The sequence below is a fragment of the Anas acuta genome, chromosome 8 (genome assembly GCF_963932015.1).
Source record: "Anas acuta chromosome 8, bAnaAcu1.1, whole genome shotgun sequence".
Taxonomy (NCBI): Eukaryota; Metazoa; Chordata; class Aves; order Anseriformes; family Anatidae; genus Anas; species Anas acuta.
Window position 1 is genome coordinate 18,616,399 of NC_088986.1, and position 24,820 is coordinate 18,641,218.

The 24,820-nt window shown below is 37.7% G+C and overlaps 1 long non-coding RNA gene across 1 annotated transcript in view; it reads left to right on the forward strand.

Annotated features, from left to right (window-relative positions):
- The first annotated feature begins 10,085 nt into the window (after positions 1-10,085).
- LOC137859987 (uncharacterized) overlaps positions 10,086-24,820 on the forward strand; it is a 69,400-nt gene continuing 54,665 nt past the window's right edge. The window contains exon 1 of the long non-coding RNA XR_011098703.1: positions 10,086-10,380. This is a non-coding gene — a long non-coding RNA (uncharacterized lncRNA). The remainder of the gene's footprint in view (positions 10,381-24,820) is intronic.

A 24,820-nucleotide genomic window follows, 5' to 3' on the forward strand; every position in this document is an offset into this window, starting at 1 on the left:
ATCCTGTATTTTAGAAAATGCTCATGTTTACATGTATATCTTGGGTATTTCAAAATTAGTCTTTTGGCTTTACAGTTTGAGAGGAGAATTTGTGGTGAGTCTACTGTATATAACCTCTGTGAAAACTGTTTACAATGTGTGTTCACAGAGTCATTTCTTATATGCAGATTGCAAGCCAAAAGAGAATTCTTAAATGAATGAACATTTAAAACGAAACAGATTTCAGCAAATAAAACAAATGAGCTATCTTCCTGAAAAAAAAAAAAAAAAAAAAAAAAAAAAAAAAGTCAAAATAGTAATTTAGAGGCATGGAAAGAAGTGAAATACCCTCAAATCAGCAGTGAAGTAAATACAGTCACAGAATTTGCCTCTGAAATTTGTCCTTGTACCTGTTTCTTTAACATGGATAATGGAAACAATGTTGATAAAAACTGAACGCCAGTTAGGGTTTCTCATCCATAAAGTTTCAAATGTAGTTTAATTTCATGCAGGTGTGATGCACCATGGAAACACTCAGGTTAGGTGTATAGTTATATTTATGCTACCAAATAGTGCAGTAAGAAAAGAGCAGATCTGTATGGCAAAGAAGTACTGATCAATAATAAACTTTCCGCTAGTATTTTGACAATTTTATTTTAGACTCACTCTAGTCTGGTACCATTGATTGAATGCCTATTAGTGACTGTATTGCCTTCAACATAGTCCTGAGCATTTTATTATTATTTATTATTTTTTTTTATTTTTTTCCTATAAAGAATCCAATTCTTGTGCTCCAGAATTTCCAAAATGTGAACTGAATTGCTAAGTGGGAGTAAAGAATTACTTCTAAAGCACTGCCCTGATCAAACTTGAACCCAGTGTTGATATTCTGTAGTAAAAATTGTCACTATTAGATTAGTGCCTAAGGAGTTTAAAGCTACCAGAATCTAGTCTTTAAGCACTATGTAGTATGGTGTAAGTAAAATTAAAATTATAAACTATGTAAGTAAGGCCATATTTACACTAAACATTAGTTACTACTTTTGTAGAATTTGATCTGAAGGAATTCACAAAATCATGTGTAGCAATTTTGCATGGATTAGGATAACAAAGTACATCTACACTTTTTATTGTTTTGGAGACTTAATATCTACTGTCAAAGCACATTGCACAGAATGACAGTAGACAGTGTGTGCAAAACAGCCTACAGGCATACACTGAAGAGCAAAGAAAAAGTAATTACAAACACTTCTCAAAGAACTAATAAATGTTTCCCAAATCCATTTTCAAGGAAATTGGAAAAGAACTTTGTCAGCATTCAGACAGGCCTCCAGGAGAATACAGCCTCTGACATTTTCATTGAACCGGGTTACCTTGAGGGAAAGGGAGTGTTTGATTCAGTGTCTAGGATTTCTGATAACTGAATCAAAAATGTAGCTCCAGAATTTTTTTTTGCCACATTTTTTTCTCCTGAATTGAGGAGATTTTTTGAAAATTTGTGACGTTTGAAAAAATAGAAATTAGACCAAAAAAAAATAAAAGTAACTGTCTATAGAACAGCGTAGCTTCTGTTGAGTTGGAAATAAGGTAGTATCATATATCTCAGGAATGAACTACACTGATGCTATATTTTGTTTTCCAAATCTCTCCTGGTTGAAGTGCAAATATTATTAAGGAAAGAAAAAGTAGTCTAAAAGGAAAGTAATTAAATATGTTTGAAATTTTAATATTATTCAAGAGTAGAAAAAGTTAAAGTTCTATTATAGTTCAAGATCTAAGTAACTAGTGCAAGTTACTGATATGTTACTTAATCAAATAATAAAATCAAATAATCAAATTTCAGCCTGTACTTTTAGATTGTACATCCTTCTGCACTAAATAGTGTTACTGTGGTTTCAGTAGAGCTCTAACTTAGTTACAGTGGTGCTAAATACTGGTCAATAATATTAATTCACCATTTCATCTGTTGTGTGTTAACTAATGTTCTGAACACCATAAAAACATAGAATGATTGAGATCTGAAGGCACCTCTAGAGATCATCTAGTCCAACCCCTTGCTCAAGCAGGGTCAACTACATCAGGTTGCCCAGAGCCATGCCCAGATGGTTTTTAAATACCTCTAAGGTGAGGGACTCCACAGCCTCTCGGGGCAGCTTGTTCCAGTGTTTGATCAGTATTACAGAAAATAAAAGCTTTTCATTTTATCTAATTGGAATTTCCTGTATTTCTGTTTGTGCCCATTGCTTTTTCACTGGATACCACTAAGGAAGGTATGTCTTCTTTATTCCTTCCCATCTTATATAAATACATAAAATTCCCCCTGAGCCTTCTCGAGGCTAAACTGTCACAGCTCTCTCTTCCTCTCCTCTTACAAAAAGATGCTCCTTTAATCATCTTCATAATTCCTTGTTAGACTCATTCCAATATGCCCATATCCCTCTTGTACTGAGGAGCACTGAACTGGACGCAGCACTGCAGATCGCTCTCACAAGTGCTGAGCAGACATGAAAGGTCACCTCCCTCAACTTGCTGGCAATGGTCTTCCTAACGCAGTCCAGATGAAATTGGCCTTCTTGCTGCAAGGGCACATTGCTGGCTTATATTTAACTTAGTGCCCAGTAGGACTCCCAAAGTCCTTCTCTGCAGATCTGCTTCCTAGCCAGTTGGCCCACAGCCTTCACTGGAGCATGCTGTGCCCTCATCCACCAAGCTAGTAATCTCACAGAAGAATGTTACTGGGTTGTCAAAGTGTGAATTCCTGTTCATGAATCCAATATGACTACTCCTAATCAGTTTCTGCTCCTTAGTATTGGTGGAAATGATTCCTGGATTATTTGCTCTATCCCTGTCCTAGGGATTGAGGAAAGACTGGTTGTCCTGCACCTCACTTTTTGCTCTTTTTAGAAATTTCTTCCTTAGCGGATGGAGATGTGTACCTATTGTCTATCTTCAAATCATATGCATCAGCTAATGATCTTTTAGGATCTGCTAAATATTGGAGATTCAGCAGTCACACAATTTCACTTGGTTTTCTCATAAATCAAGTTGCTATTTTAAGAAACTACATGAGTATTTTTAAAATAACTTAAAATAAGTATATTGTTTTTATATATGGTCAATATATTTGTCTCCTATTCATTTCTTTCCTTCTTTTTCGATTTCATACAAATATGGTAGTTTTAATATTGTGCTTACTTAACTGCTGATGAAAATGAAATTGATAGGATGTTAGAAAGGGAATAAACCAAGAGAACTGAGAAGGCACAAAGCATCTTTGTTACACTGTAGAACCTGTTAAATAAGGACAAATGAGAGAAAAGGATAAATGAGAGAAGAATTTGGAAAATAATAGCAGGTAAGGGATTTCCTCTTCTTTTGTGCTCTAGGAATTAGAGGAATGTGCTCTAGGTATTATACAAACCAACCAGAGGAGAAACATTACTAGACCTAGTGTTCACCAATGCAGAGAATCTCATTAAAAAGCCCATTGGAGGAAGCCTATGTTGAAGTGACCATGCCCTGGTTGAGTTTGTGATGTCGAGGAATACAGGTCTGGCTAAGAGGAAAGCCAGGGCCCTGAACTTCAGAAGAGCCAGCTTCCAGCTGTTCAGAGAATTAGTGGATGAGATTCCATGGGACACAGTCCTTAGGGACAGGTAATCTTATCAGAGCTCATAACTCTTTAAGGATATTTTCCTTGGTGTGCAAGGAAGTTCCATACCAACATGCAAAAGAACTTCACAGTGAGGGTGACGGAGCACTGGAACAGGCTGCCCAGGGAGGTTGTGGAGTCTCCTCTGGAGATATTCAAGGCCTGTCTGGACACCTACCTGGGCAGCCTGCCCTAAGGAACCTGCGTGGGCAGGGGGGTTGGACCTGATGATCTTTCGAGGTCCCTTCCAACCCCTACAATTCTGTGATTCTGTGATTCCACATCTGTCAAGTCCATGAACCTCTAGGTGGGGTCTGGGGGAGAAGAGTCCCTCCCACTGTCAGTGAAGAGCAAGTTTGGGACTTCCTGATGCAATTTAACAACTACAGGTTTATGGAGCCTTATGACATGTATACCAGAGTCCTGAGGGAATTGACTGATGTAGTTTCCAAGCCACTCTCCATCATATTTGAAAAACCATGGCAGTCAGGCAGAGTCCCTGGTGACTTGAAAAAGGGAAACATCAGTACCATTTTTAAAAAAGGGTAAAAAAGGAAGACCCAGGGAACTACAGGATGGTGAGCGTCAACTCCGTGCTTGGCAAGATCATAGAATAAATCATCCTGGAGGCAATGTTAAGGCACATGCAAGAGAAGGAGGTGATCTGGGACAGCCAGCGTGGCTTCATCAAGGGTTAATAGTGTCTGATCCATCTGGTGGCCTTCTGTGATGGAGTGACTGCATCAGTTGACAAAGGAAGACTGACCAATGTCATCTACCTGGACTTCTAAGGCCTATGATAGGGTCCCACATGACATCCTAATCTCTAAATTGGAAGGATATGAATTTGAAGGGTGGACCATCTGGTAGATAAGGAATTGGCTTGATGGCCACAGCCAGAGAGTAGTGGTCAATAGTACCATGTCTAGGAGGAGGCTAGGATGAGCAGTGTACCGCAGGGGTCTGTTTTGGGACCGGTGCTTTCCAGTATCTTCATCAATGACATAGACGATGGGATTGAGTGCACCCTCAGCAAGTTTGCAAATGACACTAAGCTCAGTGGTGCAGGTCATACCAAAGAAGAAAGAGATGCCACTCAAAGCAACTTGGACAGGCTGGAGAAGTGGGCCCACGTGAACCGTATGAGGTTCTGCAAGTCTGAGTGTAAGGTGCTGCACCTGGGTCAGGGCCATCCCAGACAGGAATACAGACTGAGAGAAGAGCTCACTGAGACCAGCCCTGTGGAAAGAGACGTGGGGGTTCTAGTGGATGAAAGGCTCAACATGAGCCAGCAGTGTGCACTTGCATCCCAGAAGGCCAACTGCATCCTGGGCTGCATCAATAGAGGTGTGACCAGCAAGGATGGAGCACCTCTCCTATCAGTAAAGGCTGAGAGATCTGGAGATGTTCAGCCTGGAGAAGAGAAGGCTCCAGGGAAACCTCATTGTGGCCTTTCAATACTGAAAGAGGTCTTATAAAAAAGATGGAGACGGACTCTTTACTTGGGTAGATAATGATAGGACAAGGGCTAATAGTCTTAAACTAAAAGAGGATATATTTAGACTAGATATTAGGAAGAAATTCTTCACTGTAAGAGTAGTGAGGCACTGGAAAAAGTTGCCAGAAGAAGTTGTGGATGCCCCATCCACAGGTGTTGAACGCCAGTTTGGATGGTCATCCTGATCTAGTGGGTGGCATGTCGGGGGGTTGGAGTTAGATGATGGGTTGGAGTTAGCTGGCAGTGTGCCTAGATGGCCAAGAAGGCCAACAACATCTGGCTTGTGTCAGGAATAGTGTATCCAGCAGGACCAAGGAGGTAGTTGTCCCCTTGTACTCTGCTCTGGTGAGGCTGCACCTCAAGTACTGTGTTCAGTTTTGGGCTCACCACCGCAAGAAAGACATCAAGGGCCTGGGGCATCTTCAGAGAAGGGCTACAAAGCTGGTGAAGGGTCTGGGACATGACTTGGACTATCTTGAGGTGTTTTCCAACCTTAAGGATTCTATGATTCTACGATCTTTAAGGTCCCTTCCAACCTGAGCTGTTCTATGATTTTATGATTCTATGGTCCTGCTCAGCAGGTTGGACTAGATGATGAACAGAAGTCCCTTCCATCCTCAGCCATTCTGTGATTCTGTGATAATACATCCAGTAACTTATTAGGGGTGTTATATAGCAACATTTTTTTACACCTGTGATGTAAATTTACCACTGAAGTACATCTCAGATGGCATCAAAGTAATAATAACTATACATGAGAATCCTCTGAAGTTTTAAGCATTTGGATAAACTATGTAGTTTTGATATAAAATAAGGAAATTTTGTCATGGACATTACCAGACATCTGTGATTACACTGATTCTTGCTTATGTTTATGTTTATTTTCACCCTCCAAACATCTGATTCCTTTAGCACTTGATTTGCATGAAAATATATCTGCTGCCTCAGAGTTTGCTGTCTGTTGCTTGATGCAGGATAAAGTCTTTATGGGATGGGTGACAAGATTGTCACAACTAGTTCAGGTATGGTTTGTACATAGATTTAGCTAATCAATATAAAGTCATAAAGCACACATTTATGTAGGGCCATGGGCTAGATTAATGATACGAAAAGAATGGAACAACAGTATGGTGAGTGCCAGCTGACCCAGCAAAGGTGCAAATATGCTTGTGTCAGAGATGGTGGAAAGCAGAAACTGGAGTGGTCATCTTTCTTCCTTAGCTTTCCTCTCCCAAACTCGATGTTTTATGTTCTTCTCCCCAGAGAAAAAGTGATAATCTCATCTGCCCTTCACATAATTTGTATAATTTTGGAGAACAGGTCCTTTTATGTTTTTGCTGGACTCCTTCCCTTTTTAGTCTTTTTCTAGCACACAACCCCCCTGCTTGTTCTCAATTCTCTATTCTTACCTTGCTTATTTTACTATTTACAAGTGTCTTCCTTCTACTTTCTCTTTGCAGCTCTACCACAGGTCTGTGATGCTCTCTGTGTTTACATATAGTTACGTGTTTATGTGTATATATATAAGTAAATTTATATATTTACGCCTAACTGTGTTCCAAAAGACTGAAGAACATTACACAAACAAACAAGCAAACAAACAAAAAAGCTAAAAGCATTTTGTAAGGTTTCCAGTGGTACTGTTTTAGTGTGCTTATGCCTTAAGGCAAGACAAGCAAATACTAATTATGTTTTGCTTAACCTGCTTCTGTTTGTGCATGGAACAGGCCTTGTTTTGAATGACTTGGGCATTACATTGTCACTTGGTAAACGTGATGCTGATCTGTCACAATTGAACATTATATGGTTCTTATTTCAAAACAGAAAAGAGTCAAGACAACTTACCACTGTTAGGAATTTTAAAACTCAGTGACCACAGTGAAACCATTAAATTGTCAGCTTTGGAGATGGCCTACCCACTTGAAACTACAATTATTTAGCAAGTACACCTCCAACTGTGACCATTACTATGGTCTGGTTCAGTATTTTAACCTCTCTTAACTGTCTAGATTAAATACAAAGACCTCTCAACCTTTTACAAAGTTTACTTGGCTTTATCGTTAATGTCATGGAAAGGTGTGTCAGTCTCTTCTCTGCATCATGTATAGGTTTTCAATTTGCTTTTCGTTTACTGCTGATTTTTTCACAGTAAGATATATTTTTGGAGATGCCTAAGTACTTCAGATTGTGTTTGTTTTAAATGAGTTTGTTTAAAAGAGTGATATATTTCCAGAAGCTGTTTACAGTTTTGTTTGTTTGACTGGTATTCCATATAGTTCCTCGGGCAGTGAGACTGTTGGATAAGTAATCATTACTTTTAGGACTTTGAAGACGGTATGTTTTCACAGACTTTGTTAGCAGTGTTTTAGCTTGCAAGTTTTGTTTTTCAAACAGTGAACTTCATGCAAATTCCTCATTTCCAATGCATTTCCCTGGCTGAAACTTCCTTTACTGTGTTCTTAAAAGAAACATTGCTAGTTTATTTTTGTTGTTGTTCTGTTTTGCTTTGAGGTTTTGTTTCGGCTTTTGCTTTTCTCTTTTTCTCCTTCGTTTAATTTTTGACACTGAACTTTTTCAGTGATTCTTCCATGCCAGCACTGAAACATTAGTTTTTAAAACATTTTGGAAAACTTTGCCCAGTAGATGAAGGCTAGTTTTGCCTATCCTCTTTCGTGTTTTTGAGAAGAGTTACACCAAAGTATTACAGATATTTGCTGTTAAGTAAACAGAAACATAAGACCTCAGTGTCTCTTCAACTTTTTAATTAAAAGAGTAGGCAAAAATTTTGCTTTTTCTCGTGACAAGTTCTGTGCTTGATGGAACACATAAGAACCTTTTCACTTTATTCTTAATTTCTTTCTACTGGTAACAAGGTCTGGTTAATAATCAAAGATTAAGCTGATTAATGGTCAAGGATCACCTCCTCCAAGCTCAGGAGAGGTCCCTTACAACAAACATGGAAAAAATACCAGGAGGCCCACATGGATAGACAAGAAGCTCCTGGCCAAACTCAAATGAAAAAAGGAATCCTACAGAAGGTGGAAGCAAGGACAGGTAACCTGGGAGAAATATTGTCCAAGGATCCAGGGATGAAGTTAGGAAAGCCAAAGCCCAATTAGAACTGAATCTGTCCAGGGATGTCTAAGACAATAAGAAGAACTTCTATAAGTACAAAAGGAACAAAAGTACATGTGACAAAAAGAAGACTACAGAAAAACATGGACCCACATCAAGATGGGACAAATGGATACATAGGGCATAGGAATGGCTGAGGTACTAAATGGCTTATTTGCTTTGAATCATATAATCATCAAATGGCTCAGGTTGGAAGGGACCTCATCTAGATCATCTAGTTCCAAGCCCCCTGCCATAGGCAGGCACACCACCCGCTAGATCAGGTTGCCCAGGGCCTCATCTAAACTGGTCTTGAACACCTCCAGGGATGGGACATCCTCAGCCTCTCTGGGCAACCTGTTGCAGTCCCCCACCGCTCTCTTAGTGAAGAATTTCCTCCTATTCTCTAATCTAAATCTCCACTCTCTTACTTTAAACGCACCCCCCCTCCCCCTTGACCTATCATTATCTGATTGAGCAGAGTCTCCCTCCATCTTTTTTACAAGACCACTTTAAGTACTGAAAAGCCACAATGAAGTCACCCCACAGCCTTCTTTTCTTTAGGCTGAACATCCCCAGCTCTCTCAGCCTTTATTCCTAGGAGAGGTGCTCCAGCCCCTTGATCATCTTTGTGGCCCTCCTCTGGACCTGCTCTAACAGACCCACATCCTTCTTGTGCTGAAGAATCAACATCCTTCTTACGCTGACATCCTTCTTGTGTTGACATCTATTGCTCCTCAGCAATCCCAAGAACCAGAGACCAGGGGAGAGGCTGGAGCAAGATGTACCCTTGGTGGAAGAGGATCAGGTCATGGAAGATTTAAGCAAATTGGACATACTTGAGCCCTGACAGGATTACAGGATTGCATCCATGACTGCTGAGTGTGCTGGCAGATGTGAGGCCACTCTTGGCAATCTTTGATTGATCATGGTGACTGGGAGAAGTGCCAAAACACACACACACACACACACACAAATTAATAATAATAATAATAATAATAATAATAATAAAATAATAATAATAATAATAATAATAATAATAAAAGTAGGAAAGCAAATGTCACTCCTGCCTTCAGGAAAGGCAAGGAGGACACAGGGAACTACGGACACATCAACCTCACCTCAATACTGGGGAAGATGATGGAGCAGCTCATCCTGGAAACCATTTCCAGGTGCTTGAAGGACAAGAAAATAATCAGATGTAGTCAGCATGGATTCGCCAAGGGGAAATCATGCCTGACCAATTAAAAACACTCCTATGATGAAATGACCAGTCAGGTAGATCAGTGGAGAGCAGTGGACATTGTCTACCTGGACACAGGTACCTGTCTACCTGGAAGGCCTTTGACACTGTCTCCCATTAGATTCTCATAGAAAAACTGCTGATATATACTGGCAGGGTGGGCTCAAAATGCAGTCAATAGAAAAGTGGCTGAATGGCTAGGCTCAGAGTGTGGTGCAAAGTCTGGAGGTCAGTAAGTAGTGGTTGACCGTAGAAGTCAATAATGTGTCCAGTCCTGTTTAACATTTTCATTAATGATCTGGATGATGGGGAAGAGTGTAACCTCAGCACATTTGCCAACAAAACAAAACTACGAGTAGTGTTTGATAAACAAGAGGGCTGTGCTGTCTTCCAGAGGCTGGCAGCATGGGAGAAATGGGCTTGCTGGAGATACAGGCTGACTGGAAGCTCATGAAGTTTAACAAAGAGAAGTACGAAATTGTGCACTGCAAGAGGAACAACCTCATACACCAGGACTTGCTGAGGGCCACCCCGCTGTGAAGCAGCCTGGCAGGAAAGTCCCTTGGGGTCCTTCCAGACAGCAAGTTGAACATGATTCAGCAATGTGCCCTTGCTGCTAAGAAAGCTAGTGGTATTCTTGTTTTGGGTTAAGTAAGTGTTGCAAGAAGGTCAAGAGAGGTGATACTACTCAGCACTAGCAAAAACCCACCTGGAGCACTGTGTCCAGAAACCAGTGTTCAGTGTACAACAGACATGAAGCTACTGGAGAAAATCCAAGAAAAGTGATTAAGGGACTAACATTCACAAACTGTGAAACTGTGACTACTATTGATAAACTGTGAATATTTTACTTTCTAAGGATATTGTGGCAGGATCATACTTGGCTATACCTGGGTAAGATGATGTGAGAGCTGTAGAATTGATGTTTACCTTGCTTTAACTTGTTGTCTCTGGGGAAGAAGTGCTTGCAGCTGAGGTGTTTGTTTCTGACACATATAATTCATCTGAACATTATTCATAGATTTTTCAACACTACTCTGGAGTACTTGAAGAAGTTATTTAAGAACCCCAGGAGTGGGGAAAAATGCTTATTTGAAACATAATAGATATGCTGAAAGGAAAATAAAAAGTAGGCTATTTTTTTTTTCTTTCTTTTTTTTTCTTTCCTTGTTAATATATTTGGAATGAATGTTTTTCTTTTTTTCTCTCCTCTCCTCTCCTCTCCTCTCCTCTCCTCTCCTCTCCTCTCCTCTCCTCTCCTCTCCTCTCCTCTCCTCTCCTCTCCTCTCCTCTCCTCTCCTCTCCTCTCCTCTCCTCTCCTCTCCTCTCCTCTCCTCTCCTCTCCTCTCCTCTCCTCTCCTCTCCTCTCCTCTCCTCTCCTCTCCTCTCCTCTCCTCTCCTCTCCTCTCCTCTCCTCTCCTCTCCTCTCCTCTCCTCTCCTCTCCTCTCCTCTCCTCTCCTCTCCTCTCCTCTCCTCTCCTCTCCTCTCCTCTCCTCTCCTCTCCTTTCTTTCTTTGTTCTCTTCATTTTTTTTTTCTTTCTTTCTGTTTTCGTGTATAATACAAGTGCTTTACTGTGTTACAAATACATAATTTTTAGCAAAAAGTCCAGCTGACATTTATGAGAGTCTGGTCATTGACTTCCTAGGATCAAGGCTGATTTCTAAGCACATTTGTCATGATAGCATGGAATTCGAAGCCCCAATAATTTTACAAAGCTTCTTATAGTAACTAGTTTATATTGATACTCAACTCTGAATAGGACTTTTTTTAAATGTGAACATTTAACTGCATGACTAAATTCAAGGATATGAATTTCAACTAGAATTTCCAAATAGAAGGTATATATTTTCTGATTCACAAATATGTAACATTCACCTTTAATTTTGTTTCTGCATAAGTGAGATATTGAACCAGTTTTCCATTTTAAGTTGAAAAAGGAATCATAACGTTTATTTGGTCCATAGTCTCCACAGGTCTGAATATGGATAGTTAATATAGACACATTTACTGTAATTAGTCATATTGATTGTATTTCCTATTCTTCACAATACGAATCAAGACATATTTATCATACAGTATTTAGGTATCTGCTCATAACATGCCAAAAGTACAGGTGTTTTCAGCTCACAATCAAGATAGGTCTCCAATAGTTTTACCAGGAATTGTGGCAAAATTTGAAAAAAAATTGAAAAAATAAAATCATTTAATTATTATCAATTTTTTCAAATTAAATGTCACATAAAATATTAATCTCATAAATCATAATGCAGAATATTCATTATATTCTTCTGCTATAAATTACTCCGAGCAGTGCTTCCCATCCCACTAAACTTGTTCAGTACCCAAACCACAAAGGTATATGACTAAACATAGGCAAATTAATGTGGGAGACCTATAACAGGTCTCTTATGTGTACTCATATTTTCCTGCAGAAGGTATGTAGTTCACTGATGGACCACTGAACAAGCAAGAGACAGTTGTTTTTGTTCTTTTTTTTTTTCTGGCTGGTTTCTATACTAGGCTTACAGTGTCACTGGATTGTAGCACTCTCCTTTGACATAACATTATTACATGTCTTTGTTAAATCACGGTCAAACTACTTCAAATGTACACTAATGATGCTGTTAAAAAGGCTCAGCAATTATCTCCAACTTCTGTAGAATATGGTAGGGCAATTACTATAAAGTTTGGGTGGATATTTTTTGATCCTTTTCACTGCTTTACTGTGCACTAACTGCTTGTTGGCGTTTTGATAGAGTTCAAGGTTTTAGTCTTAACTTTTAAAGCCCTTAATAGAGTGGGTCACACTCTCTTGTAGGAATTCTGATCTTTGGGAATCTTTCATCTCACCTTTGGAGATCAGAGGGAAAAGGTTAATCGTTGAGAGGGGTGGAAAGAAAGCTTCAGTTTGGCTTACATCTTAGTGGCTGTGCTCTCAGATCTGTGAAATGTCTTCCTTCAAGAGCAATAAGTAGTATGGACTTGGCCTCTTGAAAGAGGCATAAAGACTTCATTTATCTTACAGATATTGGGGAGGCACTTCTGAATCCTCTTGTCTTTTTTTTTTTTTTTTTTTTTTTCCCCTTGGGGTTAAAGATTGAGATAGAAAGAACTTAACACAGTTAGATCTACACATCTGTATGTTCAAGGTACATTCTTTGTGTGGACTTTATGGCAATTCATCTTCACACAGCTGACACCATGGTTGCTATCAAAACCACAAGAAAATGTCTCATAAATCTTTAAGTGTCCCTACATCCATACCAACAATTTCTGTGACTTTCATACCTTCACAGTAGAAGAGGACTTCTATTATTAGCAGTTGTAGTAGTAGTAGTAGTAATAGTATTTCCTCTAATAACTGAACTATTTAATTTCTCTTTGGTTCCTAGTGTATGTTTTGACATGCTTCAGGCTAAGAAACCAATACAGTATTTCCTTAAGGGGTAGAGTTCTATTTTTTATGCCCTGTGTTCTGGTTTTGTTTGCTCTTAAAATCTGGAGAGAAGAATTCTGTGTGAAACCACATCATTGGTGAACAGAGAAATTCTCCAGACAACTAAAAGCATGCATAAACTTAAAATAGAAGGCAATTTGACAAGGTTTTATTTTATTGGGCCAAATACCTCAAATCTAGATAATGAATTAAACCTGACTGAATGAAGTTATTTCCATTCTCTTCTCCAAATCCTGTTGTAGGTTCAAGCACCTATGACAAAATATCCCCACTGCTAAATACAGAAATCAATATAGAAATCATGATGAACGTAGTATGTCAGATTTAGGATTTGGTGTTGATTTTCAGGTTAGAAATACAGTATCTAGCATTTAAAAGAATTAAAAGTCCTTTAAAAGTATTTTTACAATACCAGTGCAAAACACAACCCTCAGGATTTGCATACTGTATAAACAGACTTTTATGGAAGCAGTTGTTATAATCACAATGAAGCTCTTCTAATTATAAACAGAATATATAATAAATAAATAATAAAAAAATCAAGTTACATACACCTTGTCTCTTTATATAAAATTCACTTAATTTTAATATGGTGCAAATAATATCAAATTAAGATAGAATTGAATGAGGAATTTTGAGATTGTGCAGTATTTGCAATCTGAACTGTCAGTAGCCACTGGCCATTGACATTATGTGTACTATTTACATTAAAAGTTTGTTGAAATTCTTCTGTAAACTAGCAGTCACCACTAACAATTAAAAGTTTTTGCATGTACTTTAATCTTTCTTTTTTTTTTGGTTAAATAAAATGAAAAAAAACACCTCTCGATTTAATATATATATATTTTTATTTCCAAACTATAATCCAATTATGACTCAAACCTGTCTGCATGAAACTTTCAAAGCTACATAAAAATCCATTCTAGCCCAATATGTCATGAAAACAAAATCACTGGATAATAAGTCAGGATATAAGAATTATTTTTATATATGCAAATGAGTATTTTATTGCAATGAATGCAGTCTATATTCTGTGTGTATTTAAATCAAATTTATTTCTTTTGGTATCAGGACATAAATTAAATCTTATAAGAAATAAAAGATCAGTATTCTCCCTAGTGATAAGATTACGTGGGTTTTGAACAAATGAGCTGAAGACAGGATAATTTGCAACTTCTCCCCACCTAGCAGTCTGTAAAGAGTGTGAAAGACACACTACTTCCCTTAAAGGTCATCACAGAGCCTGATGTTAATAGTGTTTTCATATGCACTCAAATGCCTAGTGCCAGATGATTAAAGCAGTCATCTTAGAAATAATGTTAATCTATCTTGTTTAAATAATATTGCAGAAATAGTCTTAGTCATTCTTAATATTATTATGTTATGGGAAATTTTCATTGGTGAAGGAGTATTCAGATAACTGCTAATGAATATGCAATCTAATAAATGGATTCATATTTCTGTTACATGGATACCATTTTAAAGACTATTTTTTCCATTTTATAAGAAAATAAAAATAAAGCTGAAGAAATGACTTCTTGAGAAGAGAGAACCATATACACTTACACATTATTTATTAAGGATACTTTAAAGAACTATATATTTGTGGAGGAATGGTTAAGTGAAGTAGGACATGTGGATGTTGAGTAGTTAGGAGGTAATGGGCTAGTGAAGTACCGTACTCAACTCATATGAGCCTGGGCACGTACGCAGCTGGCTGAGAGCCAATCAGGCTCTAGGACACGATGCCCTTGGGCGATCGGGAAAGTCCCTAAGGCTGGACGGTAGCTAAAAGGAGGAACTGACTGAAAAGCCCGGGAAGTGTTAGCCAATCCTGAGCTTAGTTTCTGCAATGTGTATGAGTTGATTATGTTCGAACTAGATAAAAGGCGACTGAGCTATCCATTAAAGTTGAAGTTCACTGTTCACTCATATTGAGCATCTGTGTCTTCCTTCCGTCGACAACATATATTGGTTAAAAATATTTTGGAGAAAGAATTTCTGATGAGAAAACATCTTGAAACCAAATGACTAGAAACAAAAATTACTCAAATTCACTAAGAAAATTTGATGAAATCCTTTGCTTTCATCAGTCAGCAATAACTTCTAAGGGCATTTGAACAATTGTCATCAGGTTATGGTAGTCTCATAGCTCCTTCATAGAATCATAGAATCACAGAATTGTTAGGGTTGGAAGGGACCTTAAAGATGATCTAGTTCAACCCCCCTACCATGGGCTACCAAGGGATGGCTCTCACTAGATCAGATTGCTCAGGGCCTTGTCCAGTCTGGTCTTAAATTGCTCCAGGAATGGGGCATCCACAGCTTCTCTGGGCAACATGTTCCTATGCCTTGTCCTATCATTGTCTGTCCAAGGAAAAAGTTGCTCTACATCTTTTAGATAAGCCTTCCTTAAGTACTGAAAAGCCACAACAAGGTCTTGCCAGAGCCTTCTCTTCTTCAGACTGAACACCCCGGCTCTCAGCCTTTCTTTCTAGGACAGGTGCTCCAGCCCTCTTCTGGAACCGTTCTAACAGACCCACATCCTTATTGTGCTGGGGGATCCCATCCTAGACACAGGACTCCAAGCTGGGCCTCACAAAAGCAGAGTAGAGGGGGACAACCACCTCCTTCCCCTGCTGGCCACTCCTCTATTGATGCAGCCCAGGATGCAGTTGGCCTTCAGAGCTGCAAGCACACACTGCTGGCTCGTGTTAAACTTCTTGTCCATCAGAACCCTCAAGTGCTACTCCACAGAGCTACTTTCCATGAGTTCTTCACCCAGTCTGTACTCATGTCTGGGATTGCCCCAACCCAGGGGCAGTGCCTTGCACTTTGACTTGTTGAACCTTCTTAGTTGACTTCTTAACCCCTTTAATGAGGTCACTTCTGCATTGGAGAGCACCAGGTCCAGTAATGATTATCTGCTTGGTTTGTCTAATACCTGGAACAGGAAGTCATCCTTGCCATACTCCAGGAGTCTCCTGGATTGCTCACAGCCTGCTGTATAGTTTTCCCAGCAGACATCTGGGCGGTTGGAGTCCCCTGCCAGGATGAGAACATGTGAGCGTGACACTTCTTGTAGTTGAATGCAAGAATGCCTTATTCACAGGCTCCCCTTGATCAGGCGGCATGTAGTAGACTCCAACAACAAGTTGTCCTTTATTGGTGTGGTTTTTAACTCTCATGCACAAGCTCTCAACCTGTCCGTGGCTGTTTCTCAGCGATATCAGTCAATCACTTCCCTAATGTAGAGGACAACATCCCATCTTCGTACATGAATATATAAGTGTGTGACTATATATTTATATTAATCATGATATATAGCAATGTAATGATTTGTTAACTAGTTGTTATTACTATTTTCTTACAACAATATAAATGATAAGTTATCATAACTGCTTACAATGCATATAATCAATTCATTCAGTTCCATGAATAGATTTAATAAGATAACTTATTTAGAAACCATTTTGAAACTTTACTCCTTTAAAATTATAAATTTTCAATTTCTGGTATAAGCTTTGTTCAGTTAGTTCCAATATTTTGTTCTGCTCATTTCTCATTATCATAATTGTTTTTCTTTGCTTTCTGTCTCAGTTTGAATATTCTTTCCTATTAAAAAATAATTGGGATAACTAGCAAGGGCCAAATGATTTATCTTCTCAAGTGGTAGAGATTTATTTTTTACTTATTTCTGTTACTGAAGTAATGAAATAGAAGTATGACACAACATTTTCTTTCTGTTAAAAATACCCCAAAATTACTCATAAACTGTTTTCAGACATTACTTACACATTACACTATTTGAGAAAAGGTATATGGTCATTCATTGAAAATTCTTGTTTTCCACTTTTTTTTTTTAATTATTATTGTTATTATTATTTTACAATGAAGAATTTAATGACTGAATATAACAAATACTTTTTTAAACCCTGAGTGACTTTATAAAAATGGAATAATATGTTAACAAAAAATACCAGTTAAACATAGCACTAAAATTGACACATTTGTAGGCATTTGTATACAATCACATAAAACTTCTGACATTGAGTTAGTGTTAGGGTGTATAAACATTCAAAGTTGAATCTTGATTGAGTCTTGTAGATTGAGACTTAAATTCTCCAAAATTTCTTTTGGAATTTTGAAAGTGTTTTACAGAAGACAGTATATAACCCAGATACACTGGACATTTTCAAGTAAAAACATCTTAATAACTGATTTTGCAAGCAAGCATATTATTTGAAATCTGTGTAACAAATATGCCCACTTGGTTTAAATTCCATAGAAGTTTGTATGAGAATTGGTCAATGATGTAAAGCAGCATTGTAAGGAAAAAAAAAAAAAAGAGAGAGAGAGAAAACTTATTAGAAAAAAAATAAAAAGCATATACTTGCAGGAGAGAAAATAAATACTGATGTATACTGATATATACTATTTTACTGTTAATATTGTTTTTCAAAGAACCTGATCTGATATCTAAAGGTTCTGGCAAAGAGTGGAAAAGAGCCTTTCCTTTTTTTGATGACTTTTAAAAAGAGTCATAGAGACTGGCAAACTGTTTTCTCAGTGGAAGTAACTTTCCTCAAAAAAAAATGTGCTCATGCAACTATAGAAGAATTTAGCTGGTATCAGTAAATTATTCATTATTTACATTTAAATATATAATATTAACACAGGATTCATGCTTTGATTTATTTAAAGTGAACCATGTGTGGCTTATTCTCAGTGGGAAAGGTAGTTCTCTTTATTTCAGCTCTGATCACATGAATTGTCTCCATCTATTGTGCCAGCAGTGTCACACATGCAGGAAGCTGTGTGAGAAAACAGGTCTATCTAATAGCTAATGAGTTAAAGTACAAATCTCAGGCGGATGTCCACATTTACATCAATATTCAGTTACTGGTACATTGCACCCCCATCTGCAATTGTTGCTAGGCAATGATTATGTAATTGTCTATGCGCTTTTGTGTACACATAAAGAATATGCTTATGCCTGGAAATCAAAAATGTCCAAAATTCTGCAATGTAATTTCAAGCTTTTTTTTTTTGTTTGTTGTTGTTGTTTTTTTTCTTCTTCTTCCCAGAACTTTCTAGCTGGTGAAGAAATTGCTTGAACTAGCAGTACTTTTATGAGAAGCTCGATAATTCAATATTAACTGAGACAAATTTTCTACGATTAAGCTCTAGAGAGTTTTTAGTTACCAGACATTCCTTTATGGTAGAAATACACTTTTGCAAAGAATGCAATAATTTCTGATTAGTTTTTATTTTTAGCAATTCACTTAGTGGTCACAAATATATTTACTTGCAAAAGTTAAGAAAAAGTAAAAAATAAAAAATAAAACCAATACCATTTAGCAGGCAATACCACACTGTTATCGAAAGCTAACTAAATGAAATAGAAATTACAGCTGAGTATGATCAGTTACTGAATCTGGAATGACATATGGAGGCTAAGGAAGATGATTCAGATGATTCTCTAATTCTGAGACATACAGAGCACTGCTATTTGAACAGATAGATATAGCTATGCATTGCATTGACAAATAGCCTGTCAATGACCCCCATGCTATGACTTCAAATGTCAAACTCCTATCAGTATAAATTTCTTTTTATTCTTAATATCTTTGTATTTAGACTAATGAATGACTCCTTTCCAGTTAGGCAGCAAGACTTCTACATAATTTACAGTGAAACATATGTATGGGGAAAAATAAAATTGTAAAAAAAAAAAAAAAAAAAAAAAAGAAGTGATTATAACTTAAAGTCCATCTCTAGAATTCAATCTCTAAAACTTCTGGCTTAAATAAAAATTAAGGCTTCTCTACCTACAATTGTTAGCAGACTATTGAATTGTGTTGTTGTTGGTTTTCACTATTAGTATTGTTTTAAACATGTAATTCATGACTTAAGGTTGCTTTTGAATGATATCTTTGGTAATAAGAAACTAGTGTTCAATGGATTTCCATCCTTCAAAACCATTGAGTGGCAGTTACCATATGAAAAATGTAATTGCTTTCCATTTAGCTGTAATGGAATTTATATCTACATTGTATTGAATGGGGTGAACAATGTGAAGAGTATTGAATCACAATTCTGATACTCACTCCATCTTGTGTGACACATGGAGGTATGCAAACCCCTTGGAAATAAAACTCCCATATTTGCCTTCAGTCAATTTACTGCAAGTATTGTCTAGCAGAGTAAGGCATGCTTTTTAAGCAGAAGTGAAGTGTAGATGATCAACCACAGAGCTCCTCTAATAAATTAATCTAAACTAGTGATACTTTCTTATTGTTCAGCCACACTAGTGGCTGATATTCACTAGCCCATGGGCAATAATACTGAGCAATTGTCATGATCTCAGTTGATCTCAGTTATTGCTTTCTTATTTCCCACAACCTCAAAGGATATAAGAGCCACTGATTGGGACTAGTCTCAAATCCATTTTAAGAGGTCAAGAAGTGTTATTGGAAGTCATCTGGGAAAGATTTTCTTCTCCTATCAAAGACAAGACAGATAAATCATTGCTTTATTATGAAGTGTGTTTCCTTCTTCTCTCATTCAAAAAAAAAATGTTTTAAAAAGGCCTGAAAGAAAGTGTGTGCAACTTCTGTCATGTTACTGTCAGCTTTTGTTGTTGGGTTTTATTTGCATGCCACCAGCACTTTGCATATGATGTGGATCTAAGCTTTGAATTATGTCAACTGATTTGTTTATGATTTTTGTTTAATCTATTGAGTTTAATACTTCAGTACTCCATCTAGAATTAGTTTGAAATTACTGAATAGAAACCTTACTTTATATTAGTGTAGGTCCACCTTGGATACAGGCAACTGCATAGTAATATTACTTTATGTTCTTTTTCTGACCCACAGTAACCCCCATTTTTTCAATTTTCACACTAACAGTACAGAAAGTTTTATCCTAGCAATATGTATTTTCCATAGAATCATAGAATCATTAAGGCTGTAAAAGACCTGCAAGATCATCTGGTCCAACTATCACCCTACTACCAATGTCACCCACTAAACGATGTCCCTAAGTACCACGTCCAACCTTTGCTTATATACCCACAGGTGTGGTGACAACCCATTGCAATGTATGACTACTCTTTCTGAGAATAAATTAATTAATTTCGAACCTAAGCCTTATCTGGAAAAACTTGAGGTCATTCCTTCTAGTCCTATCACTAGTTACCTGTGAGAAGAGGCTGACCCACAGCCACCTACACCTTCCTTTCAGGGAGCTGGAGAGAGCAATAAGGTCTCCCCTGAGCCTCCTTTTCTCCAGACTAAGCAACCCCAGTTCCTTCAGGTGCTCCTCATAGGACTTGTGTTCCAGGCCCTCCACCATCTTTGTAGCCCTTCACTGGACATGCTCCAGGGCCTCGATGTTCTTCTTGTAGTGAGGGGCCCAAAACTGAACCCAGTACTTAAGGTGTGGCCTAACCAGAGATGAGTACAGGGGAAGGATCACCTCCCTGGCCCTGCTGGCTATACTACTCCTGATACATGCCAGGATGCTGTTGGCCTTCTTGGCCACCTGAGCACACTGCTGGCTCGTTTTCAGGCAAATGTCAATCAGCACTCTTACATCCTTTTTCTCTGCACAGCTTTCAAGCCACTTTTTTTTCTTTTTTAATTATTTCTGTAGATGTTTTGCTTATTTTTATACTTTTGCATCTCCATGTTCAGGAAAATTATCTGTCCATAGACATGAATCTTCAATTTTATGCATTAAAAACAAAGAAACAAACAAACAAAAAAACTATATTCTTTACTTATATTATATAAGTAACACCTGCGTGAGGTAAGATTTTTTTTTACAAATTGGAATTTCTCAGATGCACGGATAAACTGACATACAAACATTTTAATTTTCCACAAGTTTCAGATTTCCATAGGAAACATAAGCATTGTTTAAAGGTCTGTCACACTAGATAATGACCTCGCCTCCAAGCTACATACCTGTTTCCTGCAAGTAAGGGTCTTCTAGAAGGCATATATATGCTTTCACTGGAAATCATAATGATATTCTGTTTGAGATCAACAGACTATGCAATTATTAGGGATTTGATGCTATTAAAAAAATAAATACCAGAATATTTAGGATTTTTATTTAAAAAATGTATTCTGTATGCTTAAAATCATAAAGTTCAAGGATAACTTTTGTGTGTGTATGTGTGTGTGTGTGTGTGTGTTTCTTTTTTCCTACCATTAAGGATTCGTTTCATGCAGTAGAATTTGTATAGGAGCATTGGTAAAAAATTAGAAATCTTCTCCAGGATATAATAAAGAAAGCTTGATTCTCAATTGTTGTTTACCTTTTTTTTTTCTTTTTTTTTCTACTTTTTTTTTTCTACTTTTTTTTTTTCCCAAAGAGTACACTACCTCTGAGTATGAATCACAGTTGAAGATTAGTTCTTCTCTCCATTCTGAAGTTGTTTAAAATGCATAACTTCCCTTAAATTCTGTTGGAGTAGACTGCTCAGAAGCATTGAAACTCAAATCACTGGTGCCCAAAGACCTGCTTAAAAATATATGATTTCATGTAATCTTATTTTTCTGGGACTTTCTACAAAATTATAGTCTGTTTTGTATCAATAATCCTTTACTACTTGCTTTTCTGTGTCCATAGCTTTTAAATTTTATCCAAATTATTTCTGAGGAACACGTTGGATTTTGCCATTGTCAGGGTTATAATATACTTTTATAAAATCCCCAGTGCTCTTTTGTATCAACAGTCTATTGCTTTGATAACATTTATGTGTGAGATTTTGACTTAGTTCTCATTTTTAAAACTTCTTCTTGCATGAGTGGTCCCATTACTTTCATTATATTAAAGCAAAAGAGGGAGAATGAACATGATGGAAAGTACAGTTGTTTCTGATTACCAGTTATTCATTTGTACTGTATAATGTATTTTATTTTGAAAGGTGTTGTAAGAGGGAACGAAGGGAAGGTTGCCAGTTCTTCTCTTGGCTACCACACACCTGGTAGGGTGGACCTTCAAGAAAGAGTTTGGGAGAAGTTTCAAATGCTTACTTTCTTTGTGAAACAGCGTGACTTTGAACAGGAAGATCTGACAGTGATTTCCTTGTATTCTTAGCTTTTCTCCTATGGAATAGTGATTTTTATCTGAGGCTGATCAATGTTTCTAGTTAGCCTTACAACCTGAATTAAGTACTTAGACAGCCAAAGACAGGGAAGCTTTGCTTCTCCCTTACTCAATGTGATTGTCTTGGATGCAGTTGGTGAACAGAAATTGCAGCCTAGACCAGAGGAAAGAGAACTTGGTGTCATGTCCCAGCTGCAGGAATCTGAGGGAAGTGATTCTCAAGTGATTCTCAAATCCTCTCGGCCATAGCATTTTGTATGGTAATGCAGCATTCTGTAGCTGTATGGTTCGGCACTCTACATGCACCTTGTTCTAACAGCATGTCCAGAGCCAAAGGGGTTCCGTAAGGCCCTCTTTGACAGCTGTTGAACATGAAAATTCAATTCTCCAAAAGCATGTGCAGTCAAATTATTCAAAATATGTCCCACAACCCTTTATTAACTCTTGGGTATGTCAGTCCTTAAGAGGGTTGTATTCTCCTAAGAGAATATGGCATAGGCTGCATGTGAAAATAATGTGTTGCATAATTCCTTGGTTAGAGAATGCCCTCTGCTTACTGCTTCTTTAAATAGATCCTTGCTTCCCAAGTTTTGCCTCATTTTACATGCAACCATACCAATAAATGCTCCTTTTTTTTTTTCCCCTCACACTCTGCTGCCACCCCTGTCAAGCAGGTCAATAAATCCACCTGGTTAATGAAAAGTGAACTGGATGATTTCTTGTCTGGTGTGCAGCAACCCATCTTACTAGAAAGGACTTCTGTTTAATGACATTTAGGATTTCCTAACACTTTTCTTATTGTCACGCCAGTACTCAATTGACCTCCCATTGGTTTTGTTCCCAAAATGGGAGCCATTCAGTACATCTTTTGAATGTGGCATATGAATCTTTATAAAAAAACACTGGTTCTTTAGTCTCAACTTCTCTAATTACCACTCTCCACACAGTTATCGATTCTCCCACCTGAGAACTTCCTTCTCCATCTGTCATGATTATGAATTAATATTCGGGTCTACTGCTCAGTATTTTCATACCTTTCCCTCCTTTCTGGAAGACACATCAGTGAACCACATGTTCTTTAAGTGCGGTTGAACAGGAGGGACAGGTTTTATGTAAGAAGGGGGAGGTCCCTGGTTCAGGCGTTTTCTGGGTGGTTCTTGCATTTGGAGTATTTTGATGGTATTTTAGAGTATTTTGAGTATCTCTTTCAGCCTATCTATGCATGGCCTGCATTCTAAGGCCTACTCTGGACTCACTCTAGTATGTCAATATCACTCTTGCAATGGCAAGCCCCAAACTGGACACAATATTCCAGATATGGTTTCACAAAGGCCAGATCATTTTATTTGACATTCTGACTACACTTTTACTACCACAGCCATGGGTATGGTTGGCCTTCTTTGCTGCATGAGCACCTGGCTATCTCAGATTTATTCTGTTGTCAATAAGACCATCAGATAATTTTCTGTAGAGCTGCTTTCAAGATAGCCCCATCTTGCATTTACTTTTGTTGAACTTGATGTTCATGACAGACTTTTCAACAGCTTCCAGCATATTTAGTTATATTTAGCCTGAACAGCAGGCCTCTAGCATATTGGCCTCCTCCAAAGTTGGTGTTGTCCAATGGTGCCATTCTGGTACCTTCCAGAATGTACAGTTCTGGTAAATCCCAGGCTGGGCTATGATCCAGGCCACAGAGACCAAGACATGGAAAGATGAAGAGAAACTCTTTACCAGAGAGCGTAGTGACAGAACAAGGGGTAATGATTTTAAACTGAAAAAGGGTAGATTTAGATTACATATAAGGAAGAAATTCTTCACTCAGAGGGTGGTGAGGCACTGGAACAAGCCGCCCGGTGAATTTATGGATGTTCCCTCCTTGGAATTGTTCAAGGACAGATTTGATGAGGCTTTGGGCATCTTATTGTAATGGAAGGTGTCCCTCCCCATGGCAGAGAGGGTGGAATTAAACGATCTTTAAGGTCCCTTTCAACCCAGACCATTTTATGATTCTATGATTTGCTGCTGCTTACTTCTAAGAGTACAAGTATTATAAATACTTCTCATGTATGAAATATATAATATCAAAGATAAAATCTTTTTACAACTCTTTATACTTACTCTTTTAATTGACCTTACACTTTTAATTGATGAGGTTTTATAAAATCCTTATGGAATTTGTTGCATGCTTTGTTGATACTGGGGTAAATTTGGGATAAAATGTGTACTTTCAATGGAGCAGAGTCCAATGTAGAGGTCTGCAGTGGGGAGGAGTAATAGCATTTCAATCACTGTCAGAAGTTAAGAGTGGTTAGTCCAATCACTGTCTCATAGTAATTACATTGAGAATTGGGTTAATTTTTGATCGGTCTCTCATTTACTATAAGACACACTGTTTTAATGTACACACTGACACATTGAGATAGACCATTTATGAGGGGTGATGGACTCTACTGCCATTAAATTTTAATACATCATTAATTTTCTAGGCAGATGTAAAACAAGGACTGATATTCTGTTCTTCATTCCCAAGTTTGACTTAAAGTCAGTGACCTCTCATGACTGAGTGGTCATTAAAATCGTCTATACTGCAGTCATTTTAATTTTCAGAGCATATAAATATTAAGTTTAATTAAAAAAATAATCTTGCAAATTCTGTGTGAGACTCCAGCCTATTAATTTCTACATTGAAACAATGCATAGAATTGTCTTCAAAAGTACCTGAGAGAACCTATGGATTCCTTTGTCCCCT